Source organism: Phacochoerus africanus, chromosome 11 (genome assembly GCF_016906955.1).
Source record: "Phacochoerus africanus isolate WHEZ1 chromosome 11, ROS_Pafr_v1, whole genome shotgun sequence".
Taxonomy (NCBI): Eukaryota; Metazoa; Chordata; class Mammalia; order Artiodactyla; family Suidae; genus Phacochoerus; species Phacochoerus africanus.
The window spans coordinates 15,944,859-15,972,278 of record NC_062554.1 but is presented as its reverse complement, the minus strand read 5'-3'; the positions used below and the strand labels follow the sequence as shown (position 1 = coordinate 15,972,278).

Sequence of the window (27,420 nt, the reverse complement as noted above, 5' to 3'; positions counted from 1 at the left end):
GGGAAAGGTTTGCTGAAAAAATGAAACAGATACAGACAACAGGAAGTAAGAGAGTCCAACTTCACTGAGGGCAAAAAATCATCCATATCAAATTCGACCCTGGCTTTTCCTGATTCTAATTCCAAACTTTTCTATTAAATCACGCTAAAGAGACATCAAACCTCAAAGCACTTGTCAATTTCTGAATATTGAAAATGAAAATGCTTCCGTTCCTGATCCTTTTTCCTCACATCCACATTTGGATTTGCTGGGCTTTCAGGTGCCAGCCACGGTTCCTGCTGCCCAGGAAATAATGCACATGGGCAAATGCCAGTTTCATATAATTTAGAAGAAAGAGCTGTATTTGAGGTGATTTACATAAAAATAAAACTTGTGCCCGTCTCTACTGAATAGGCTCTGGTCAGCAAAGCGCAAATCAATCTGTTTGCTCCTAAATTTGAATTTCCATAAGTCATTACATAGTTCATAATCATATTGATGTAACTGAATTGAATTTGCAGAGATTATTCTGTGTGAGAAGGGACTTTGAAGCTATTTAAACTGCTGCTATTCAATAGATAAGGCCTCTCAAATCTGACCTCTGTTTTACATTAAATTTGTGGACTAATTTTCATTTTTCTCTGAGTTCTCAATTTCTCAGATGAAGAGGTCTCAGAAGCTTTCACACCTGGCACTTTCATATTGGCAGATGCAGAGAGAGGAGTAAAGAAAGATGTGCATTTAGAGGGGATAGAAGGGGGCGTGGTAGCAAATTGGTTAATCAAATGAACTTTGGGGTCAGTCATTCCTAGCTTTGAATATGGACTCCCACACATAATAATTATTTGTCTTTGGACAAGCTGCCGAGCCTTTCTAAGCTTCAATTTTCCCCTCTCTATTATGTTGCTAGAATTAATATCTACCTCACATAATTGTAAGAATTAAATTTAAGTACCTAAATGAATGTCTGTTAAATGGTACCCACTCTATCATTGGCCACTACTGTTGTCATATATTGCTGGTAGAAATTTGGATTATTCTAAAAGCAAAAACAAACAAATAGACAACACACACACACACAGCTAGAAAGCAGATAATTTAGGAAAGATCCAGGCAAATATTGGGCTTTTATTTTAGGTTTTTGCCATAATCATTATTTATATTTTCTTAGCACCTTAACAAATTTTGAAACTTTCCTCTAACTTAATTTCATTAAATATCTCAAAGCTATCTTTGATCAAAAAATAGATTATACTGGAGTTCCCACTGTGGCTCAGTGGAAATGAACCCAACTAGTATCCATGAGTATTCAGGTTCAATCCCTGGCCTTGCTCAGTGGATTAAGGATCCAGTGTTGCCATGAGCTGTGGTATAGGTAGCAGATGTGGCTTGGATCCCATGTTGCTGTGGCGTAGGCTGGAAGCTACAGTTCCGATTCAACCCCTAGCCTGGGAACTTCCATGTGCCACAGGTGCGGCCTTAAAAAGACAAAAAAAAACAAAAAACAAAAAACATATATATATATATATATATATATATATATATATATATATATATATATATATATATATTATACTATTCTTCCAATTGCATAGATTAGGAAACCAAGACTCTACGAGGTTAAAATAAATTTTCTAAAGCAGTTGGTAAACTGGGAACAAAACTAGAGTGTTTAAATCTTAGATGATTTATACCACAAATGAGCTTGGTACTGCTAGCCCTTTGGATAAGTGAACAAAAGTGAAAGGGTCATATTAGTCATGAACTGTGATCCCAGTGACTAATCAAAAGTGAAATTGGGGAGGAATGAATCTGGGAATGTACCAAGTTTGACAGATAAAAAGCCAACAGTTGATGTAGTTTTCAGGCCCCTAAGTAATTTCTTATGGAATAAAATGTAATTCCTTCCTTCACTGATACTGTATTTCAGTGCAGTACTACTATGTGCAATTTCTGAAGTACTACTATGTGCAAGCCACTGTTATTACACATTATAGGCTACAAGGGATTATAAAATAAATAACAATAAAGCTTATTTTTAAGGTTCTTTAGTTATGAAGATTTAGGCAAAATTAAAAACTCAAGCAAAAGGGAACTTTTGCATAGTTGTGGCAGGAATTAGGGGAGCTATTTCAGCAAGAGTGAGCTCTCTAATGAAGTTATGAGACCGTTATGGGTACAAGTGTAATGCTTATAATTGTACTTGTTACTCATTTTATTTCATAAATAAGGATACCTACAATGTGCCAAATCCTATTCTACACTGGTCAGTTTTTAAAGCAAATTAAGAATAAATATATTTGCTAAATAGTGCCAAGAAAAAAAAAATAGCAGTATATATTTAGTCTTTAGTGGAATAGTGAACTTATTCTAATATTTCAAAATAGAAAACTAAAGAAAGGAATAAATTTTTACAAGGAAATATAGGCAAATCCGTATATATTTATCAGAAAATAAAGTTGGTGGAAATATGACTTAGGATGTTTGCACAAATCCAAAATACAATCTGAAAGCTGCTTCTTCTAAGATGAAATATATACAGGTCCTAGTCAAACACTGGTTGGGAAATGGGTTATCTAAGTCTAGGAAATATAACTGTCAGCTGGGCAAGCTGCTAGGATGTTGGATAAAACAGACATAGAATTGGAACATTTGAGAGACTTTTTTCCATTCAAACAACCATGTTAGTTCCTGCCTCCCTGTTTTACTTGCTACTTTGACTGGATCATGAGAACCATGAACAGGAATGTATGTGTATGTGACTCTGTGTGTGTTTTCCAATTAATATGTCCATTGAAAGTATAATTCCCCTGTAACTCATATTTGACCTAAGACGTCTACCCTGAATCTCCTCTTTATTGAAAGAATCTTGGCTTCTAATTTGACAATATTAACAGAGATACTGGGAAAGAACAATATCTGCCAGGCAAAGGATTTAATACCAAGGTAGGTATTGTAGAGCGGAGAAGGAATGGACGGAATAAGAACCATTCCCTACAATTCTGAGTCTCTTTCATACTCTGATAATGCAAGATAGATGCTACGTTCAGAGCTGTATAGTAGGTACCCTCATTTGGTTGAGCCGTGTATATATATATATATTTCCTGTTAAGTGCTAAAGAGAAAGCATCAAGATTAAGATCTTAATCCAAGATTAAGAAGGAGAGCTCTGAAGGCTGCCTGCCTGAATTTGTATCTGTTTCGGCTGAGTGACTTTGGGTGAACTACTTAACATCTCTGTGCTTCAAATCCTAATCTTTAAAACGAGACTAACAGAGAGTAAGTACCTCAGAGTTTCTTGACGATTAAGAGATAATAAATATAAATGTAGTTTGTAGTATGTTAACAACTCAGTAAGTGTTGCTACATGAATGCTAATAATAATACTACATTAATTATTATTGTTTCACACAGTAAGCCATTTGTCATCCACAACAGGTTTGTAGTTATGAATGTTACAGGTGGATTTCCATTGCAAGTACAGAGAAGTACCTTCCTATCCTCTCCCAACCCCTCTAACCTCAGGTAAAATGATCAAATTATATATAACAAAAGCCATAATATATTCAAACTTTCTGCCTCAACATTTCCATTGCTGGGACATTCCAAGGAAATAATCTGACATATCTAAAACTTTTGGTTCAAACATGTTAATTGCAGGATTGGGATATGACACAATCATTAAAATCAAGTGTTTAAATTCTCCAGTAGGTAAAAAAAATCAAAGCACTAAAATGAACTGCAAACATGTGTAACAGGAGTTATATTTACAAGGGTGAATATGAAATTCTTTCTTACCAATCAACTGTTAATATTTTTCCAAGTTCCTATAATCATGTACATATACATATATACATACATATATGTATATTTCTGTGGATATCTGTCCAAAAAGAGACTGCAAATGAAGTATCTAATTGCATTATAAAAGGTCTGAGGAGTTCCTGTCGTGGCGCAGTGGTTAACGAATCCGACTAGGAACCATGAGGTTGCGGGTTCGATCCCTGGCCTTGCTCAGTGGGTTAACGATCTGGCGTTGCCATGAGCTGTGGTGTAGGTTGCAGATGCGGCTCGGATCCCGCATTGCTGTGGCTCTGGCGTAGGCTGGTAGCTATAGCTCCGATTAGACCCCTAGCCTGGGAATATCCATATGCTGCAGGAGCGGCCCAAGAAATGGCAAAAAAGACAAAAAAAAAAAAATCTGAATCTAACTTTAGACAAAATAATGTCTCACAATAGGGGGAGGAAATTTAACTCTAAATTTAACTTAATTTAAATGCCACAAACATTATAGTTCAGGCTCTGATTATCACTTGATTAGTTCAGTTTTTCCCATAGTGCATTTCATATTATTAACTAGGCCTACAGAATTTTCTGTGATCAGGTAAGTTTGGCAAATGCTGAAATTCTAGTTTCTTATTGAAGATTCATAACATTTATTAGCATAATAAGGGTTTTGAATTTTTTTTGCAGTTAAGCATACACAGGCACTTTTACCCTTGCTAGAGCCTGGGTTTCCTAAATGTATTTGACTAAGGAAACATAAATATATATGTATGTATATGAATATTCTGTACTCTTAATTTCCCAACTTTTACCAAGTTTTCCCAACTTTTACCGACATTTTCTATATGATGTGCACACATGACATCAACCAGTTTTCATATCTCAGCATAACTTCTCTTAGTCCTTAAGAAGGTAGAGGGCAGAGGGCAAGGGCAAGCCTGGGGTGGGAGAGCTATGGCCTGTGACACCATCCATGCATGGATGGTCTGAAGGCTCACTTCTTGCTGAGCCACAATTTTTAATTCTCTAAATCAGTGTTACTGTTCTTAACATAATCAATTTATTTATGGACTTTGGTTTATGGGAATGTGTACAAACTTCTGACTATCCTAGCTCATAAATAATCCAGGTATCAGCAAGATCGCATCCTCCTCCATGGGAATAAAGCAACATCAAGGACAGGTGTCTTCGAACAACATCCCTGCCACTGGCTTTTCATCATTTTAGAAAGCCTGTGGCTTCACACAGAAGGCACTGCTCTGTGGTGCACACTTAGGGACATGCTGTCCTACTCTATTAAAATAGGCCAAAGTTGTTCTCCCCCCCCACCCGCCCCATGCCCCAGTCCCATTCCAAACCTTCCCGTACAGAACTAAAGTTTTAGAAATTAAAAAAAATTATTTAATAAAACAGATATAAAATAAAAAAGAAGAAACTGAGATGAAGAAATAGAAATTACTTTCCAAATATTATTCAGTTGGAAGACAGGAAGCTAGAACTCCTTTATCATTTGTGAAATGTGATATGTACAGAGCACTAGGTATATAAGATGTGTTGAACAAGAACACTTTCATCATGTGCTCTCTATGGAGCAAGGTTCAAAAAGTTAATCAGGTAGAACACAATAAGTTAAGTGCTAAAAAAGTAGCCCATGCTTATTCATATTTGTTCAACATACATTTATTAAATGCAGACTAGGTATATACCCCAGCTAGATGTTGTCACCATAAAAATTAAGAAGATAAAATCTGTCCTTACAGTAATTACGATTTAATGGGGGAGGTCAATATGAACCGATCATTTCAATACAGTATGGTAATAATGATAATAGCTAATATTTTTTGAGTGCTTACTTTTGTTACATACTATTCTAGGCACTTGGCATATATTATTCAATTGTCACAACAAAGTTTTAAGGTCAATGATATTTTTCTCCCCAGAGTGTAGATGGGACTAGTAGAGCAGAGAATAATTAAATTGTCCAAAGTTATCCAGCTAGAAGATGGCGGAGCTGGAATCTGGAGAAAAAAGAGCTGACTCTGGAGCCTGCACTATTAACTCTATGCCAAAATGCCTTTAAGACTTCTTAGAATACTACTCAGGAAGAAAAACACATGAATTTGTAACAACATGGATGGATCTGGAGGGTATGGTGCTTAGTGAAATCAGCCGGGGAAAGACCAACATTGTATGATAGAACTTGTAAGTGGAATCCAAAACAAACTAATGAACTAGTGAATATAACAAAAAAGAACAGATTCACAGATAGAACTAGTGGTTCCCAGTAAGGAGAGGGAAAGGGGAAGAGCAAGAGGCAGGTAGAGGATTAAGAGATACAAACTACTATGTATAAATAGTATATTGTACAGTGCAGGAAATATAGCCAATATTTTATAATAACTATAAATGGAGTATAACCTTAAAAAAAAAAAAAGACTGCTTAGAAAAACTCTTGTTGCTAGATAGAGGCCTAAGCTATACAAAAGCATTGCAAACACTTAGAACAGAATACCATCATTCAGACAGGGTGACAAAAGACTTAGTTGCATGGGTTAGCCCTATCTTACATCTATTATTTGGATATTTGACTTAACATTTTTCTCACATCCTTAATATATTTCAATAAAGTATCAACCTAATGGCTGCACTAAAATAACCTGATAGGTTTGGCAGTCTTTCACTTGATAGTTCAGAACCCTGCCATGAACTGGTAATAATTGTGTTTGAAATGTGTAGGCAGCATATGAAGTTCTCACCCTGTAACATGATTAAATTTGAGAGATCATTCAAAATAGCCTCTTTTTGTGATTCTTTCTAGTTATAGGATAATTTTAAAGGATAGTATACAGAGCTATGGGTAGTAAAAAATGACGTACACTAAGAAAGCAGCCACCAGAGACAGCCAGCTCCTTCTGGTCCCAGTTGGTGCTATTTGATGGTGCTGTCTTTGACGGACTCATAGTGGCCTGGACCATGGATTATGAAAGTCACGAGACTGCCAGGTGCCAGTTAGTAGCTTATGGAGGAAAATACCAGTTAATAAATGTAAATATGTATAGGAAATTGAGGCTGAGCAGTGCTGCTTATACAGTTTAAAGGTTTACCTAGATGTTCCTGTTACAGTGATTTTGTCATTCAATAACATATCTCTAACTATCATAATTTTAAATAAATCATTTCGGCAGTAATGAGCTTAAGAAGGCAAAAAGGTTTTTGTTTAAAAACTTACAATTTCTTTAAAATGCTGATACTGAAATACAATTTGGACAAAATATTTTGGGGCCCTATATAACAGCCGTGGGGGTTGTAGTAATACCAGTGGCCACATGAAGGCCAGAAGATGTATCACTGTGGAAGAAGGATCAGCATTTACCTTAGCAATTTGGTTTTATTTGAGAAGATTAAGCTTGAAAACATCAGTTTAATACTGGCAGTGGCAGAAGGTACCTTTACCCATCACTCTGTGAAGTATAACTTTCTATTGAAATATAGTTGACTTATGGTGTTAATTTCTTTCTTTTTTTGTGTGTCTTTTTGGGGTCTCACTGGTGGCATACGGAAGTTTCCAGGTTTGGGGTTGAATTAGAGCTGTATTTGCTGGCCTATACCACAGCCACAGAAACACCAGATCTGAGCTGCATCTATGAACTACACCACGGCTCATGGCAATGCTGGATGCTTAACCTGCTGAGCAAGGCCAGGGATTGAACCTATATCCTCATGGATACTAGTCAGGTTCATTACTACTGAGCCACCACAGGAACTCCAGATTTCTGATGTACAGCAAAGTGATTCAGTTACATATATATATATGTGTGTGTATAATCTTTTCCATTATGGTTTATCATAGGACATTGGATATAGTTCTCTGTGCTATATAGGACCTTTTTCAAAAAAAGATTTTTATTTCTTCCATTACAGTTGATTTGTTGTTCATACCATCCATCTGCTAACCCCAACTTCCCACTCCCTTTCCCAACTCCCGTCCTGCAACCATAAGTTTGTTCTCGATGTTGTTTTTATTTCATAGATAAGTTCATTAGTGTCATACTTTAGATTCTACATGTAAGTGAAATCATATGGTATTTGTCTTTCTCTTTGACTTACTGCACTTAGTATGATAATCTATAGTTGCATCCATGTTGCTGCACATGGCATTATTTTGTTCTTTCTTATGGCTGAGGAGTATTCCATAATATATATATCATATTTTCTGTATACATTCCTCTGTTGATGGACATTTAGGTTGTTTCCATGTCCTAGCTATTGTGAACCGCACTTCTATAAACATTGGGGTGCAAGTATTTTTCAAATTAAAGTTTTCTCTAAGTATATGCCCAGGAGTGGGATTACTGGATCATATGGCAACTCTATCTTTAGTTTTTTGAGGAACCTTCATACTTTTTTCCATAGTGGCTGGATCAACTTACATTCCCACCAATAAGGTGAGAGAGTTCCCTTTTCTCCACACCCTTTCCAGTATTTATTACTTGTAGACATTTTAATGACAGCAGTTCTGACTAGTGTGAGGTGGTACCTCATTGTCTATTTAATTTGCATTTCTCTAATAATTTTTAGTGATATTGAACATTTTCTTATGCGCCTGTTGGCCATTTTTATTTCTTCTTTGGTGAATTGTGTATTTAGGTCTTCTGCCCATTTTTTGATTGGATTTTATTTTGTGGTGGTTGAGCTGTATGAGCTGTTTGTATATTTTGGAAGTTAAGCCCTTGTCAGTCACATTATTGGTAAATATTTTCTTTCATTCTGTAGGTTGTGTTTTTATTTTGTTTATGGTTAATTTGCTGTGCAGAATCTAAGTTTGATTAGGTCCCATTTGTTTATGTTTGTTTTATTTCTATTGCCTTGGAAGACTGTCCTAAGAAAACACTGCCACAATTTATACCAGAGAATGTTTTGTCTATGATCACTTTTAGGAGTTTTATGGTGTCATATCTTATGTTAACTTCTTAAGCCATTTCGAGTTTATTTTTGCACATGGTGAGAAGATGCTCCTAACTTCATTGACTGACAAGTGGCTTTCCAACTTTGCCAGCATCACTTGTTGAAGAGATTGTCTTTTCCCCATTGTATATTATTGCCTTGTTTGTCAAAGACTGACCATAGGGTGTGTGGGTTCTGGACTTTCTTTTATGTTCCATTGATCCTTATGTCTGTTTTGTGCCAATACCATAGTGTTTTGATTATTATAGCTTTGTAGTATTGTCTGAAGTCTGGAACACTTATGCCTTCTGCTTTGTTCTTTTTCTTCAGGATGGCTTTGGCAATTCTGGGTCTTTTGTTTCTGTAAAAATTTTTATTTTATTTATGGCCACACCAAGGCATATGGACTTGCTTGGCCAGGGATCAGATCCAAGATGCAGTTGCAACTTACACTGTAGCTGAGGACAAGCTGGATCCTTAACCCACTGTGCTGGGCCAGGGATCAAACCTGTGTCCCAGCACTGCAGAAAAACCACTTTTCATGTTGCACCATATAAATTTTAGAATTGTGTGTTCTAGTTCTGTGAAAAATATCGTGAGTAATTTGATAGGGATCATATTAAATGTGTAGATTGCTTTGGGCAGTATGGCCATTGTAACAATATTAATTCTTCTTATTTGAGAGAATGGAATATCTTTCCATTTATTTAAGTTATCTTCAATTTCCTTTATTAATGTTTTATAGTTCTCAGCATATAAGTATTTCACCTCCCAGGATACATTAGGTTTATTTCAAAGTATTTTATTTTTTGGGATACAATTTTTAAAGGTAGTGGTTTTTTTTTAATCTCCTTTTCTAATAATTTCATTGTTACTATAAAGAAATGCAACCAATTTCTGTATGTTAATCTTGCATACCTTGTTGAATTTATTTATCAGTTCTAGTAATTTTTGTGTGAAGCAGAAATCTTGCTGTCCTCAGACAATTGTTTTTCTAAATTAATTTTTCTTATTTTTGTTTTAAGTATTCTTGGGGTATATATAAAGTGTAGTTAGAGCCATCAATCCATTTGTTCTATTTACAGAACTTCACATATAATTAAACATGATGTCAGTTCTATATTACTTTGTGTCCAAAGCTTCAAATATAAAAACCAATGGATTTGTTTCCAATCTTTTTTTTAACCTGATTATAGAATTAAGCTTTGGAAATTCATTGTATTTAAAGGAAATTACCCGATATTATTTGGAATTTTGCTGTAAATTCAGTTAAAAAGTTAAATATGAAGATAAAATTGTTTCTTCAATGATATTTTATATAAAATTCCTTTGAGCATCACTAAAGTACTAAACTCAAAAACCCAGGCACTAGATTCCATAGGTCACTAAATTATTAAATTAAAAAAAAAGAAACTTAGAGCTATGTACTCATAACTGGTGTTGGTCCACAAATAATTTATTTATTCAATCAAGCTGTTATATTTACAAAAGTATAAATTTAGAATGTCAAAACTTAGAATATTTACATATAAACAGTAACTTCAAATTTTTAATGACAAAACTATCTTGACTAAAAAAGTGTTTCAACATTGGGATGTACATATCTCTCTGCTGATACTTACCAGTAAATACAAAGCATTTTTTTAAATTAGAGGTCTTAATTTTGTTTGTATTTTGAACAAAATTGGTTCGCAATCTTTAATGAAAATATTCAATGAGTAGAGATCAAAAGTTTCTACTTTTTAAGCTTTTGGTGAATTGCATTTATTGAAAACAAAATTTGCAAAGGGAAAAAAAGTTGATTTGTACAAAAAAAAGGTAGGGACTGAAAATTTAATTGTTGAGCAATTACAAATGAACAGTGCTAATTTTAATTGAAGTTAGGAATATATAAACTTGAGAGGGAGGTTTTTTTTTGTTTCTGTTTTTGTTTTTTTTTTAGTTAACTATCCTGTTTGAATTGTATATATTTTTTTACCCTTGGCCAGAATGGAAGAAAGATAAAAAAAAAAAAAAAGCCTACAATTTCATAATTTTTAAATGTGACAAAAAATTAAAAACAATTATAAACCAAGAGTACTTATATTTACAAGAAACACATTATCATATTATAGTACCAAATGACTTTTTAAGTCAAGGCAAAAAGACAACAGCTGTGAATATAATGGAGCAAATATGTTAATACATTTTAACTAGTAAAATTTTAAAATTAGTACATATATTTGGCAGAATTTTCTGAGTTTACTGTGTAACTCGGTAACCACAGACATAATATTTCTTAATGAAAACTGTTACAATAATATGTAGATTTATATGTATTATATTAATATATCTATTAATAGTAAATGTATTATTTTAAGATTTATGTTTAAATGTTATTCATATGAAGTTGAAAGACTGTAACTATAAAATGCAGTGTTAAATACTGCAGGAAAGTTTATAACAGAATTTCAATTAATAAGACTGTCTTATTAAAAAGCATTCTAGGAGTTCCTGTCGTGGCTCAGCAGAAACGAATCTAACTAGTATCCATGAGGATGCAGGTTTGATCCCTGGCCTCACCCAATGGGTTAAGGATTCCAGTGTTGCCATGAGCTGTGGTGTAGGTTGCAGATGTGGTTTGGATGTGGCATTGCTATGGCTGTGTTATAGGCCAGTGGCTATAGGTCTGATTTGACCCCTAACCTGGGAACCTCCATATGCCGTGAGTGTGGCCATAAAAAGACAAAAGCATTATATTTCACCCCAGAAAAATATGTTTTGAAGGATAGTAAAGACAGATATGATTAAAGTATATGAATATATACAAAAATAATTATTATGTTCTTGCTATTATTTAGATAAGCAATATAAAAGAGCTTAAGAAATATATTTAGCTTTAATTCATATGAATTTATTATTTTTAATTTTTAGAGAAATTTGTGAAAATATATAATAAATCAAATACAACATTTTATTGCATTTCTTAAAAATATATTGATTTAGGTGATAGATTACAGAGTTATGCTAGGTGTAGGAAACAGAAGGTGCTTAGGAAGTGATACAAAGTTTTCAGCATATTCTGGGATAGGTTATGATAGTGTCACGTAAATTTGAAGTGGAAATTTCACACTTTCTAAAAATGTTGGAATTTTTGACCGAGGCTAAAATAGTAAAGTGTTTTTCTGTTTTCTTTCACTTATATTTTGTGGAAATATTCCTCATTTCTCACTAAACATTTGTTACAGTTCTCACAATTTAGATAGTCTAGGTTTGACCTATTTTGCAATAAACCTAGAATTATCATTTCATATGGAATCTGTCCTCTACTTTTGTCACTGACGTATAGTTGACTTACAGTGTTATTTCAGGTGTATTTGTATATATACACGGTATATTTGTATATACAAATAATATGGGTGTATTAAATATATATTATATATATATTTCAGATTCATTTCCATGATAGTTTATTATAAGATACTGAATATAGTTCCTAGTGCTATACAGTAGGACCTTGTTGTTTATCCTTTAATCTTATTATAGGACTTGTTGATAGAAATCAAAGGGGCAGGGAGATAATAGCATTATATTTCACACAGTACTGCAATATGCCCTTGCACAAGAATAAGGTTTGGAAATATTGTTTTTGGCAGCTGGCTTCTGTCCTCAGCTCAATTCTATTTTTGTATGTTTGGAGTCAATCCCAACTTGAGGTCAGGGAGAGAGGAAGGATCTTTGAGACCCTGACTAGGAACAGCATGCAGCTAGAAGGCAAGGGATGCTTTCTGAAGTATCTTAACCTCTCTCAACCTAGTCTCCCTGGTGAATTTAATGGGTGCTAAGCCCTTTGGAAATCTGTGGAAAAGTCTCTGGAATGCCTGATCATTTAGATGGAAGATTTCAAGGCTCAGCACATTTGAGGGGGAATAATTTGGAAGTGGTATGTGTCACTCCAGATATTGATACATGACAGTAACAAATCATTACAATAATACATAATTTGAAGTACTTTGCAACATATAGAGCAGGATCTGTTTATAACTCTATGAGTTTGGAAAAGAACTTTAGTGATAATGTCTTCTACATAGACCAATGCCTACTGTGTAGTAACTACTATTTTTCAATAAGTTGTCAAATGCTGGAATCACCAGATATTTATATTTTCAGAAAAGTCTTGTATGTTTGTTAGGTTGACTCTGAACCTCATGCCTAATAGAGTCAATGCTCTTCCTAAAAACTAAAGTAGGCAGGCATTAGATATAAAAATCAGAATCTTTATATTTTTCACCAAAATATATCTATACTTATCTCACAAATCTGTCAATCAGCAGGATTTGTTTTTTCTCCATGATATCAAATAACCAGCTTGACTTTTTCTCCCTATTGAATTGAATAAATTCAATTTAAATAAATTTGAATACATTGGAGTGGTTTTCAATCACAAACTTATTTTTTCAATAGATGCTCTTGTTTTAAAAATTCTCAATAAATAAGACCGTATGAGTCAGGCTCAAATACAAAGGTAACTGCTTTATGGATAAAACAGAATTATCTGATTTAAATGGATATGTGGATATAATTAAAACATTATATTAGTGCATTTACATAGTTGCAGAGTTTTTGCTTCAATATTTTTAACCTCAAGGTTGTAAGTAATTATGTGTAATTGGTTTAGCTTCTATTAAAATAATTAGATTACAGTGATGCAATTTTGAATGTGTGTGTGTTTTGGAATTAATTTTTAGCAATTAGCTTCCTCATAGATTCTATCAGCATTGTAATTTGAATTTGCTTCCAGAAAGTTACTGATACCACAGGTTTAGGAGCTTTGTGGTTTGAATTCCTCTTTGTTGGAGAATATGACATTCTGTTGCACACAGAGTTAATAAACTCTAATCTGGACCATATTCAAATATACCTTTTAAACAAACAATATCAAAGTATAGTTGTTCTATTGAATTATTATGCTGTACACTTAGAACTAATATTATATATCAATTATATTTCAGTAAAAATTAGGGGAGCATGAGGATACTTTTTGGATGATAGAAATATTCTATATCATGATTATGTTGGTGGGTACACCATTGTACATGGAGTACATTTGTCAAGACTCACTGAATCATTCACTTAAAATCAGTGAATTTTTTGTATGTGCATTGTACCTCTATAAAACTGACAAAGGCGAAATTTTTTAGGCATTCAAAAGTGATAAAGAACAAGAATAAATGAATTTTTAGACAGTATAATTGATCTCTTCAAAGCGTCTTACTGGCTAATTACATGTTGACCAGATAGACAAAATAAATCACTCTTGCTTTTGTGTCCCTACTGTTTTTGTACAGTCTTCTGTCACAGGAACCTTAACACTTTATTTCAATTCTAATTTTATATGCCAATTTCCCATGAGGAGTCTGCAACATCCACGACACCCATTAGTGTGACTTAGCGCATGTTTACCTCTTTATGTTTAACCATAGCATACAAAGTGCTAAAGAAAGACTATTTCCTTCTTGGTTGCAAATAATTCTCTATTTTTCCAGTTTTTTTTTTTTTTCATTTCACCTAATTTCCTTCCTGTTGTATTCATTTTTTTTCCTTCTCCATTTCCTTCATATTTTATTTGATCATCAACCTTCTTGGCTTAAGTACTGTCTAGAGGACTTTCAGAAGCATGTCCTATGTTTGGGAATTTACAGCTTGAGCTGAAGGTACAAAATCAGTCTCTCAATGTTTTTCAACACACATGAGTGTAACACACACATATACGATACACACATCATACCAAGTTTAATACAGAAGAAAAAGAGTTGATTGTCTCAGTTCCCATTTTCAAGCCAATTAAATTTGCCCTAGAAAGGTTCAAGGTAAGACACATGCCAAGATTCCCAACTCAAAAACTTATTAGCCATACATAAATATGGCTATTTACATATTTGCATAATATAAAATTTAATTACTTTATCCCTATATACATAATATATAGTTAGCCATCATGGCTTTTCTAATTATTCTCACATTCTAATGTTCTTTGAAATGTCCTCTTCACTTAAAGGTGACCACTCATGATTTCCTTTCATAATCTATGTGCTTGTTATATTTTTAGTCCCCTTCATATGCACTTGTGTTTGGTTTATTATAGGAAAACTAAAATAAAATGGTTATGCTGTATTTCAAACTTAAGTATCATAGTTTCATCTCTGCATCTTACCTCTTATGCAAAACTCACTCTGATTTTCTAGGTGTCTTATCATTGTCTGCCTGCACAGAATGAAAACACTGTCCACTTCACACTGAAGTCATGAAGATTAAATGAGGCAATGGATTTGACATTGGTGAGTGAACCATCTGACTTCAAACATGCCTTCCTTCCACTGTGCAGTTCTACCTCTTTTATAGACTATCACCTTTTTATGTGAGAAGTCTGTATTGCTATTTTGCTAACACTGCTTTTGATTGAGCAAATAATTGTTGGGGCTCTATATTCTGTGTTGAAGATACAGTAGTGAACAGGGAAATGTGCTTATATTAAAAAATAAAATTTGAATGAGTAAATTTTTAAGATCACAGTGGCTTTATTCAGGGTTTCATGAATTAGGCCACATACAACCTAGCACATAGAAAAGAACTCAACTGAACAAGGCAAGACATAGGCAGAAGGGACAGGAACAGGAACACTGGACTAGGTGAAAAGTGAATTGGTTATTGTAGGGTAACCTTCCTTCTTGGGGATGGGAGGAGTTTATCAGGCAGATTACCTAACTAAGGCTGATCAGGCAATTCCTGATGGACTGGTTTAAGATTCCTTTTCTAGGACAAGTGAAAGTGTAATTAAGTCTCAGTTTGAGAACATGGGTTTTAGGATAAACAACTCCATTTTGGAGGTAATGTAAATTCTATGAGAACCAAGTCATTTTAATGTGGTTAATATTAACTCATGTTCTGTGACACAGTAGGTTTTATGATACTGAAAGTAGCTTGTACATATGATACAGTAAAGTAGGCTAAATCTATTGTTGCATAAATGCTCAGGATTTTAAAGACATAATATTCTAGTTTTATACTGATGCAATGAACAAAAATTAAAATCCAATTACCATAAAATGTACTACAAGGAGAATTTAAGGATGAATTCTTCCCACACGTATTTTTAAATAAGCCCATTTTCAAACCACTTCAGATCACTTTGAATAATGATAGTAAATTGAAAAGAAGTGTGTAGTTTCCTTTCCTCTCAAAAAAATATTAACATGCAGATTTATCATGAATCTAGTTAATCTTAAACCTTAGAGCATCTAAATTGCAGGGACTGCTTCCAAAAACCTATATCCAATAGGCCATTTGGACCTGTTGTCTTTAACACTTCCCTTGAAGCAACAAGGTAGAGATGGAGAAGCAACAGCAAATATTTAGCAAAATAAAGAAAAAGATAATTTCACGTAGCAACAAGTGCTATGAGTCAATGCAATAGGATGATGTAATAGAGGAGGACTAGAAGGAAGCAGGTTTAGAATAGTATCCTTAGACACTGATGATCATGTAGTGTAACCTAAAGTTAATCTATAGATACTTTGTTGTTGTTGTTTGTCAACTGAATCTTTAATTCCCACTCACTTACTAAAACTGAACGTAGGCAATGTGTAATTGGCGGTTGTTTATTAATATTTCTTATGCAGGATTAGGGAAGTACACTTTTAAAATTCTTTAAAATTAGGTCATCTTGTTTCCAGTTTTCATCCATTCCTATCAGACTCTCAGATTTCTTATTTATACATTAGGGAAAACTTAAGTAATTGGCAAAATACCTAGCATGAAACAAATATTTGACAAATGTTTTTCTCCTTCATTTTATGTCCTTTCATTTCATGGGTTTCTAAAATTTTATATTCCTTAGTTTTCATGGGTCCCTAGCATTCTATGATATACAGTACCATCCCCTATATAATACATGAATCCATTCTAAAGTCTCCAATTTATTTCAATTCCAAAACCAAGCTCACTCATGGCCATTCAATTTCTTTTTTAACATACACATTGATAAAAGCAAATACATTTCTTATAATTTCTACAGAGTGGTCCACTGAGTCTTATTTGAGACTGGAAATAAAAGAACATCATATAGATTGAAATTATCATTAATTGAGGTAGGATAGATTATGAATGCATATTATCATTAAAATGTATACTATATTATGAATATAAAAATATTAATGTTATTAAAATATTATACAATTACAGGTTTTCATTATTTTTTCCCAATGGGTTATATTTTTCACTATTTAAAGGGACAAGTGTTTCTAATGTTGTGTAATGGTAAAACATAGGTGAGAAGCTAAGTAGAAAAGAAGCTCATTTCTTTGTGAAAATCTATTGTTTTAGTAACTGCTGTATTCAAAAACCCTGACAGCCAGTTCCTTTATTCAAGAACATTTATTCCCATATGTTCTGCTGTCCCATGGCATAAAAATTACCTGTTTGAAGACTTATTGCTTTAGGCAATAATGAAACCATAAATCTGTTAGCCTCCAATAAGATCCCTGGAAATACACAAGAACTTTTGGGACTACTGTTTCCCTGAAAAGTGTAAAATCATCATTTTTGTTGATATTCATTTAGATCAGACAAGTTTCTCCACTTGGAGCAAAACTGCCTTGATAGAAAGGAGATTATGAGGTCTCCAATCCACAGCAGTTGGAGACACTTTGATTGAATAAAGCAATTGTGTTCCAGAAAATAAGACTGCCTGACAAAGAGCATCCAAAATGCACATCATGTGAAGTTTGCACTTGGAGATCACTTGTGCAAACAATGATGCTCTGGCCATTTCTAACTGGTAAACCTCTAGAAGTGATTATATGGCAGAGATGCAGTGTTGGTATACATGTCTCCTTAGTGCTCCTTAGTTTATCTAATAGAGGACAGCTATTTTTCTCTTACTAAAATGGACAAGCTTACAAATACAGGGAAACATACAGGGAATTAAACTGATTTATAATCGTGTATGATATTGGAAAGAGTACTTGACTTGGAGTTAGAGAAACTGGGTTCAACCTAGCTTTCTAAACATTTTTAGCTATGGGAAACTCAGGCCTGCCTGAGCTTGTTTTCTCATCCATTGAAAAAAAAAAAAAAGCCACCTTTTACCCAGTGGAAAATTTCCTAGATCACTGCTCATGGATTCTTTGGTATCAAGACACTGAAGTCAGTTTTTAGGCTCAGGGAAGCCAAAGAATATGTCTTCATTTGGATAGGACTAGACACTTAGCCTGTTTTTATTACAATATTAATCTGCTTTTAATTTTCTATCTTTATGAGTGTTTCTTCACCTACGGTGGTTCAGACAGTGTTCCAAAGACTGCTCAAAACTTCTTTTTGTCTTACTTTTTATTTTTTTTGTCTTTTTTGTTGTTGTTGTTGCTATTTCTTGGGCCGCTCCCGCGGCATATGGAGGTTCCCAGGCTAGGGGTCTAATTGGGGCTGTAGCCACCGGCCTACACCAGGGCCACAGCAACGCGGGATCCGAGCCGCGTCTGCAACCTACACCACAGCTCATGGCAATGCCAGATCGTTAACCCACTGAGCAAGGGCAGGGACCGAACCCGCAACCTCATGGTTCCTAGTCGGGTTTGTTAACCACTGCGCCACGATGGGAACTCCTTGTCTTACTTTTAGATAGGTCCCTTTAATTTTAAAGATACTCTATTATTAGTTAGTACAGAGATGCAAGTGCTTATAAATGAAGGAAATAGTAAATATGAGTTTATAAAGTCAGAAGAGAGTTGACATTTATTGAACATCTATCATATTTGTACCCCCTTTTACTCCTTATAATAATTCTGTGAGGTGGTGTTGAAAAAACAGGACTAAGATATTTGGTGACCTAATACATATACAGTGGAAAGATGGAACTTGAATTCAAGTTTTTTGGAAGGCAAAAACCATGCCCATTATACCATGATGCCCAGTGGTGATGGAAATCTCATAATCTTTCTAAATTATAACATTTACTGTTTATGACTCTTTTGATTAATCCACATGACTTTGTACTCTTTTATTGCTCAGATGAGAGTCAACTAGATTGTTAATCTCTATTCTAATTGCTAATCTCAATTCCTCACATTATTCCTACTCTTAGGCCTTTGGTTCATTAGAATGGCACAATGTAAAATACTAGAAATACAGACATCAGTTGGATTCTGGTTCTGACACTAATTGTGGATTCTTGGGTCACTTAGCTGCATCAATCCAATATGCAGTTTTCTTATCTATAAAATTTTAACAGTACTTAACTTGCAAGAGTTTTTACCAATGTTAAATGAGAATGTATATAAATTGGCTAGCCTGCACATACATGTAAAAATACATATTGGTGATGGTGGGAACATGCCCAAATGGGAACACACCCAGGTGTGTGAACATGCCCTTGAAAGAACAAGGTGGATCGCCGCATAACTGGATAGGACTTCAGAGGAAAAAAAAGGCAGAGGTGTGTCAGGACCTGCACCCTGGGGAGGGAGCTGAAGGAGAGGAGAGGTTGCTACACCTGAGGAAGTCCCCTCACCATCAAGGAGACCAGCTGAGGCAGGAAAGGAGCTTCAGATGCTTGGGGGAAACCAAAACAGGCTGTCTATGGCAGGCAAGACAGGATGAGACATATATAGAGGGTCTGTGCAATTGACTTGTGCACCGAAGACTAAGGCACGAGTCCTCATATAAAGGTGGGGGTTGAGTGCAGGAACGTGGAGTTTGGAGAACAGACCTAACACCATTCTTTATGGTGAAAAGCTCAAAGTATTTTTGCTAAGATCAGGAACAAGAGAATGTCATCCACTCTCACCACTGTCATTCAACATAGTTTTGGAAGTCCTAGCCAAGGCAAAGAAGAAAATGAAATAAAAAGGATCCATATTGGGAAAGAGGAAGTAAAAGTCACTGTTTGCAGATGATATGATACTATACATAGAAAATCCTAAAGATACTACCAGAAAACTACTAGAGATCATCAATGAATTTCATAAAGTTGCAGGGTACAAAAATTAATACATAAAAAGCTATTGCATTTCTACATACTAATGACCAAAGATCAAAAAGAGAAATTAAGGAAACAATCCCATTTACCATCACATCAAAGAGAATAAAATACCTAGGAATAAACCTATCTAAAGAAGCAAAAGACCTGTACTCTGAAAAGTGTTAGGCACTGACGAAGGAAATTCAAGTTACACAAACAGATGGAAAGATAATACTAGTTCTTTCCATCTCAAAACGACTATATTACCTACGGTAACCTACAGATTCAATGCAATCCCTCTCAAGTTACCAACAACATTCTTCACAGAACTAGAACAAAAACATTTTGCAATTTCGTATGGAAAGACAAAAGACCCCAAATAGCCAAAGCAATCTTGAGAGAGAAAAACTGAGCTGGATGAATCAGGCTTCCTGACTTCAGAGTATTCTACAAAGCTATAATCAACAAAAACAGTATTATAATGCCCCCAAACAGATGTACAGATCAGTTGAACAGGATAGAAAGCCCAGAGAGAAACCCATACACCTATGGTCAATTAATCTATGACAAAAAGGAAAGACTATGCAATGGAGACAAGGCAGCTTCTTCAATCAATGTGGAGGGGAGGACTGGACAGCTACATGTTAGAGAATAAGAACATTCTCCTACACCATATACAAAAATAAACTCAAAATGGATTAAAGACCTGAATGCAAGGCTGGAAATTATAAAACTCTTAGAAGAAAATATAGGCAGAACATTCTTTGATATAAATTGCAGCAATATTTTTTTGATTTCACCTCCTAGAATAATAAAAACAAAAACAAATGAGACCTAATTAAACTTAAAAGATTTTGCAGAGAAAAGGAAACTATTAAAAAATGAAAAGAAAACCCATGGAATGGGAAGAAATTTGCACATGAAGTGACCAACAAGGGATTAATCTCCAAAATATACATCTCATGAAACTTATTATTAAAAAAAACCCCAATTTAAAAAATGGTTAGAAGATCTAAATAGACATAGAAGGCAGAAGGTGGGCAAAAAGCACATGAAACTTGCTCAACATCACTAATTATTAGATAAATGCAAATCAAAGCTTTGATGAGGTATCAACTCACACCACTCAAAACAGTCATCATCAAAGTCTATGAACAATAAATGCTGGAAAGGGGTGTGGAGAAAAGGAGAACCCTCCTACACTTTTGGTGGGAATGTAAATTTGTGCAGCCACTATGGAGAACAGTATGGAGATTCCTTAAAAAACTAAATATTAAATTACCATATGATATAGTAGTCCCATTTCTAGGCATATATCTGGAAAACCATAATTCAAAAAGATACATGCACTCCAGTGTTTGCTGCAGCACTATTCACAATAGCCAAGAAATAGAAGCAACCTAAATGTCCATCAAGAGAGGAGTGGATAAAGAAGACACAGTACATGTATACAATCGAATTAGCCATAAAAAATAATGAAATGTCATTTGCAGCAACACGGATGGACCTAGAAATCATCATACTAAGTAAAAGCAGACAGAGGAATACAAATATTATATGAGATTACTAATATGTGGAATATAATAAAGAATGATACAAGGGAACTTGATCACAAAACAGAAACAGACTCAAATTTCAAAACCAAACATGTTTATGAAAGGGGAAACATGGCGGGGGTAAAACGGGAGGTTGGGATGACATTCACACTACTATATATGGAATGGATGAGTAATAAAGACCTACCGTATAGCACAGGGAAATCTACTCAATACTCTGTAGTGACCTATATAGGAAAAGAATCTGAAAAGGAATGGATATATGTATATGTGTAACTGACTCACTGTGCTGTATGCCTGAAACTAACAACACTGTATATCAACCATATTCCAACGTAATTTAATTTTTTTAAAAAACCTGATTCCACAAATCATGAGGGCCCTCAAAGTTGACAAAACTGGGAAAACATGTATATTTATTTCATCCAATATTCCAGATACTATATGTATCAATTAGGTCCAGACAGGCTATAGACATCATACAAGTTATTTTAGAAAAGAGAGCATTTAACATAGACAATTGGATAAACAAACATGGAAAATTGAAAAGGTAAAAATGGAACAATAACTAGGGAAAACTGAGGTCTCACCAAGCCCCAATTTTCTCATCTTTGAAAATATTAATAGCCTCTGTGTACCCATGGGAGGGCTGCTAGGTTATTGCTCACTGGCTCCCTATGTATTAAGTCTCTGAAACCTATATTTATGCACCACACATGAACACCTCTTACTTTGTACATATCATAAAAATTCAGCTTATATCCATGAGCTTTCTGAATCAGTTTCCACTTTTCTATTTTTCTAAATGCCTCTTCTTAGAGATAACATAGTGGTTGTAAGGGAGTGAGGCAAAAAACACTAACAAAAAGGCTTGTGAAATAATGGGAAAAGCTTAGGCTTATTGGGACCTAAAAACTTAGGACCGTGTAGTTCTATAGAGGGAGTACTTTCTAGCTGTTGGTCTTTAGGGATGTAGAAAGGGCCTGCTTACCCTCAATAGAACTGTTTTGTGGAAACTCCTGTGCTACATTTTGGAAAGTTAAACAGGAACAAGAGTTGAGGAAGGCATGGCGCATTTCACAAAAGAGAAAGAACTTCATGTGGGAAAACCTAAAAAGAGAGAAACGAGGGTGGACAAGTGGAAGGATACATGAGAGCAAAACCATGGGACTGGGAGTGAGCATGATGCAGTGAGCATGGAAGGAGGAGAGATGGAAAGGACTGAAATAAGATTGAGGTGACTGAGTGGAAACAATCTAGGGATGGTTGGAAATTCCATTACCTTTCACATCATGGGGTCCATGGACTACAAGAGATATCACAGAGCAAATATCCTTGTTTCACATAATTTAGATGGATTATATTTACTGGATTTATGGACCTTAACGAATCAGTTCAGTTCAAGTGGACACAGTTTCATAGGAATTTATCTCAATAGGCTGTACAAAAATCCAGATTTGCCATTCTTTAGGCAGTACCTGTGGTATGGCACAGGAATTCAGGTTTAGGGAGTTCAAATTTTGCTTTATCAGTTATCTGTGTCACTGAGGGTATAATTATAACATTTCATAATTTATTAGCTAGCAAATAAATAATTCCTCCTTTTATCTAGTAAATAAATAATTCTCACTTTGACTTGGATAAACATCTGAACAACAAGTTCGTTGAAAGGGCTGCACAAGGGAAATCTTTATATTCGAGAGGTGAATTTCAATTATTTAACGATCAGACTAAATTATAATTTCTCATCCCAGCTACCTCAGCAACCAGAGAGGCTGGGCGGTCTAACAGCAGCTCTGTATATTTTGAAGATCTCTTATGCCTTGGTTTCTCAGGGTCAGTGCCCTCAGTGTAGAATCTTAGAAGCTTAAGTGGCTCTGTGGCTTATGAATGGCACTTTTCTGTGCATCCTTTGCTTAATGAATCCTTTTTAAAGAAAGAGTATCTATGAGCAAGGTTATCATTGCTCATATAATTCATTAATTTAAATATCAACTATATAAATCAAAATCCCTTACACATTTAGATACCAAATATAAAACCTCAAATTTCAAAACAGTTCAATAAAGTCATAAATGTAGCATACCAAATTGTTTAAATGCTCCAAATGCCTCATATACTCCAAAGATTATAATTATGAATAATTATTAGAGTACCTATTTCAAAACATAAATCCCATAGGTTTGTCTCATTATTAACTCTATACTAATATGATTTCATATATTCCTTGGGTTATGGTTTTATTCATTTCAGCACAGTAATTTTATCAATCTGAAAATCAAAAAATATAAACTAGTTGATATTGCAGATTTTATTTCATTAACCTATTTATTTCCTCCTTGTGTCAAGGGATCTGGTTACATCTTCTAAGTAAATTAAAACCTGACTCAGTGTTTATTGAATTGGGCTTCTCCACAATGAAAATTTTCTTGTTAAACAAGTGGTGCTAAGACTCTGCCTTGCAGCTTTTCCTCCATGTCACTGATATAGTGGTTATAGAGTGATCTGCCTCAGTTCACAATTTACTTGACTATGCCCTATTATCACTTCATAATTAGTAAGGATACACCAGGAGTTTCGTACCTCAGGAGATGAGGGACTGAATTTATATAGAAAATTCTCCATTACAGTTATGCAGATAATCTATCATTTTTGTCACAGGCTGTTGGATTCTAGATGACTCACTGTTCTTTGAAATCACCCTTTTTGTTAAAACATATAGAAAAAATGCTCTCTATAATTTTAAAATATAATAGTATTACAAAATAATCAGCATTTCCCTAATTACTAAAACTAATTAAATACTTATCATGCTTTAATATACTTACTTTACTTTTGTATTAAATTTTCACACTCTAAATTTGATCTTAAAATTTACATATTTGATAAAATTACAATCTCATCTTTTTTTGCATATTCAACTCTTTTATTAACTATAATTAAGATTGTCTTTTGGATGCATAAATTATTACACCTTATCTGGTGCAAACCACAATTAGCTAAATCCTTTGCCTTTTAAGATACCACTCAGAAAATTATAAAAGCATTTTGATTTCTGGCAACAGCAGCTAGTATAGGCTCATCTTGCTTTTTTTTTTCTTTTTCTTTTTCTTCCTGTTTTGATGCATGAGGTCATCTACAAAGTCTCAATTCCTTTGAATGGAAAATATTTTTAAAGACTAACTTCAGGATACTATGAAAACTTAAACCATATTGTTCTACATGAAAAATTTTATAGCTGGAGTTCCCGTCATGGCGCAGTAGTTAACGAATCCGACTAGGAACCATGAGGTTGTGGGTTTGATCACTGGCCTTGCTCTGTGGGTTGAGGATCCAGCATTACCGTGAGCTGTGGTGTAGGTTGCAGACGCGGCTCGGATCCCGCATTGCTGTGGCTCTGGCATAGGTCAGCGGCTACAGCTCCAATTCGACCCCTAGCCTGGGAACCTCCATATGCCGTGGGAGCAGCCCTAGACAAAGCAAAAAGACCAAAAAAAAAATTTATAGCTAAAATTCTTATGAAGCCAGACATTGTCGAGGGATCTAGAAAATAATTATCATTAGGATCACGAGTTCATATTGATTTTCCCTTTTAGTTGCAAAGTATTATTTTTCAAAAACTTACTCTAAGTGAATAGACACTTCACCATGCCTAGGTGAAAACTCACCCTGTTTTCTCTCTCATCTTTTAGGTTCAGAAGACTCCATTTGCCAGCACACTGTGAATAAAGCCATCTCTCTAGGAGCGATTCCCAGTCTCTAAGCTCAAAGAGGTCATATGGATGGGTACTCTCCCATGCAGACAGACATAAGAACAGAAGTCAAATCAAAACCAGAAGTCTATTTGGCGAGTATGGAATTAAAATGAGCAAAATTAATTCTGTTAGACCAATCTTTTAGTCCAGCAAGTACTCACGAATCCATACCCACAGCAGAATTTGTCTTGCCAATAGAAATACCACAGTTAAGTGCATAGACACAAGATTACAAACTTTTAGACAGCTCTAGATGGGTGCTGCCAAAATAAGCAGAGGTATCAAGAGTCAACAGCCAAGGAAAACGGATATATACTTGATGATGCCAATAATGAGAAATTTGCAAAAAAATAGTATAACTCAAAAAGGGAGATAAACACACAGACAGACATTAATTCTACAATGTGGCCTCAACACAAGAAACACCCTTATTTCAGCACTTAGGCAAAAAAATCCTTCAATGAGTCTGCAATATTGATTGCATGATCCAGAAGAAATATTCTGGTTATGGTATACATGAGAATGGAATCTTAAAGATCTTAGAGTTTATCATATTTGAGTGAAAATATGCCACTCAACTTTAAAAATCCAGAGAGAACAAAAACAGGCATGTTATGGACAAGTCTAATTTGCTACAAAATCTTATTGTTTTTATCCAGATGCATGAGGTTATCATAACAGTCAAATTGAGATATGGAGGGTAATTGGAAGGTTGCTAACCTGTCACCAAGAAAGTAGATAGGCCACTTCACTTCAACATCATTTTTACTTATTTATTCAATAATTACAGTGACTATCACTTTTGCATTTTCATCTATTCACTTGTATGAATAAGGTATGGGGCATTTCTTTTTTTAAATTTTTTTTTGTGTTTTATTTTATTTCCCCAATACATTATTTTTTTCCTACTGTACAGAATCGTGACCCAGTTACACATACATGCATACATTCTTTTTTCTCACATTATCATGCTCCATCATAAGTGACTAAACATAGTTCCCAGTGCTACACAGCAGGATCTCATTGCTAACCCATTCCAAAGGCAATAGTCTGCATCTGTCCATCCCACTCCTGGACAAAACTTTCCTTGAAAAAGACACATGCATCCGCATGTTCATTGCAGCACTATTCACAATAGCCAAGACTTGGAAACACCCTAAATGTCCATTGACAGATGACTGGATTTTCAAAAAATTTTTTAATGATTTTTATTTTTTCCATTATGGTTGGTTTACAGTGTTCAAAAATATGGAACGCTTCACGAATTTCTGTGTCATCCTCGCACCAGGGGCCATACTAACCGTCTCTGTATCATTCCAATTTGAGTATATGTGCTGCCAATGTGAGCACATGGGGCATTTCTCTAATGAGCTCATAAGCTAGGAAGAATGAATAACATATTCAATGATAATTGTTCCGTCATAGGTTGGATAATAGATATACATATGTACAAGATAGGATAGAGGCACAAAGAAGAAATAATTTCTTCTTTGGATTTCACAGTATAGTTGATATTTGAATTGTATCTTGAAACAAAGTGAGGAGTTACCCAATAAGGCAAAATGGAAAGGGAACTCCAAGGATAGAAACACACTGGCATAGTTAGCTGTATGTAAGTTGGGACTTGGATGGATAGTTCTGTAAGAGACAAGAGGGAGAGAAAACTGGAAAGAAAGACAAGAAAAAGGATTTGGAGGCTTCACAAAGCATACTGATGATCATAGCATCAAAGCATACTGATATGTTGATCAACAGTAAAAAACTATCCAAACTTATAAACTTTCCAATGATATGGACTGTTGACCCAAGACAAAAATCCGAAATATTTACACAACAGTCACCTCACAGGTGGCAGAGCACTTTAACATAATTTAAGTTTTTAATAAAATGCCATGACTTAGGGGAAGGTAGAGACTGGTTTCATCTGTTAGATGAAGGGATTGTCACTCAGATTCAATTGAGGCATTCAACTTCGTGTGCTAAGAGGGTGATCCATGAAAACTGTTCAGGTCATTGACAATAGATTCTAGTACTACCACCACTTTATTACTGGCATGCCAACTGTCACCCTCTGTGTACTCCTGATAGTTTAGAAACAATTATTTTAGAGCTTAAAGATGGATGATTTACATATGAATTTTACTCTCACTGTTTCCCATTGTCTTTTATTACAATTAACCATCCAGTTGTAACATTCTAGGATAAAACCTCTCTCTGACTTGCCCTTGTGCATGTGCAGCACTTATTGTCCATTTGAGTCATCTGTAGCTAAAGTAACTAATTGTTGATCATTTAAAAGTGTATATGTGTGGAAGAGACAATTTTAAAACAGTGCAAGCGTAGTTTAGAAATGGACCTTGAGTAAGCTTCATTTCATCCATTCTCACAGATAACTCAGGAATCTGCT

General features: G+C 34.6%; 1 long non-coding RNA gene and 1 other non-coding gene across 3 annotated transcripts in view; one reads left to right on the top strand and one right to left on the bottom strand.

Moving 5' to 3' along the window:
- Window positions 1-25,136, top strand: part of LOC125111149 (uncharacterized) — an 81,266-nt gene extending 56,130 nt beyond the window's left edge. For both annotated transcript variants that reach the window (XR_007130838.1, XR_007130837.1), the window contains exons 2-3: window positions 14,934-15,026; window positions 24,951-25,136. This is a non-coding gene — a long non-coding RNA (uncharacterized LOC125111149). The remainder of the gene's footprint in view (window positions 1-14,933; window positions 15,027-24,950) is intronic.
- Window positions 25,137-26,255: 1,119 nt separating this feature from the next.
- On the bottom strand, window positions 26,256-26,363 carry LOC125112323 (U6 spliceosomal RNA). The gene has a single exon (XR_007131116.1). It is a non-coding gene; the product is annotated as a U6 spliceosomal RNA (small nuclear RNA).
- Window positions 26,364-27,420: the final 1,057 nt, after the last annotated feature.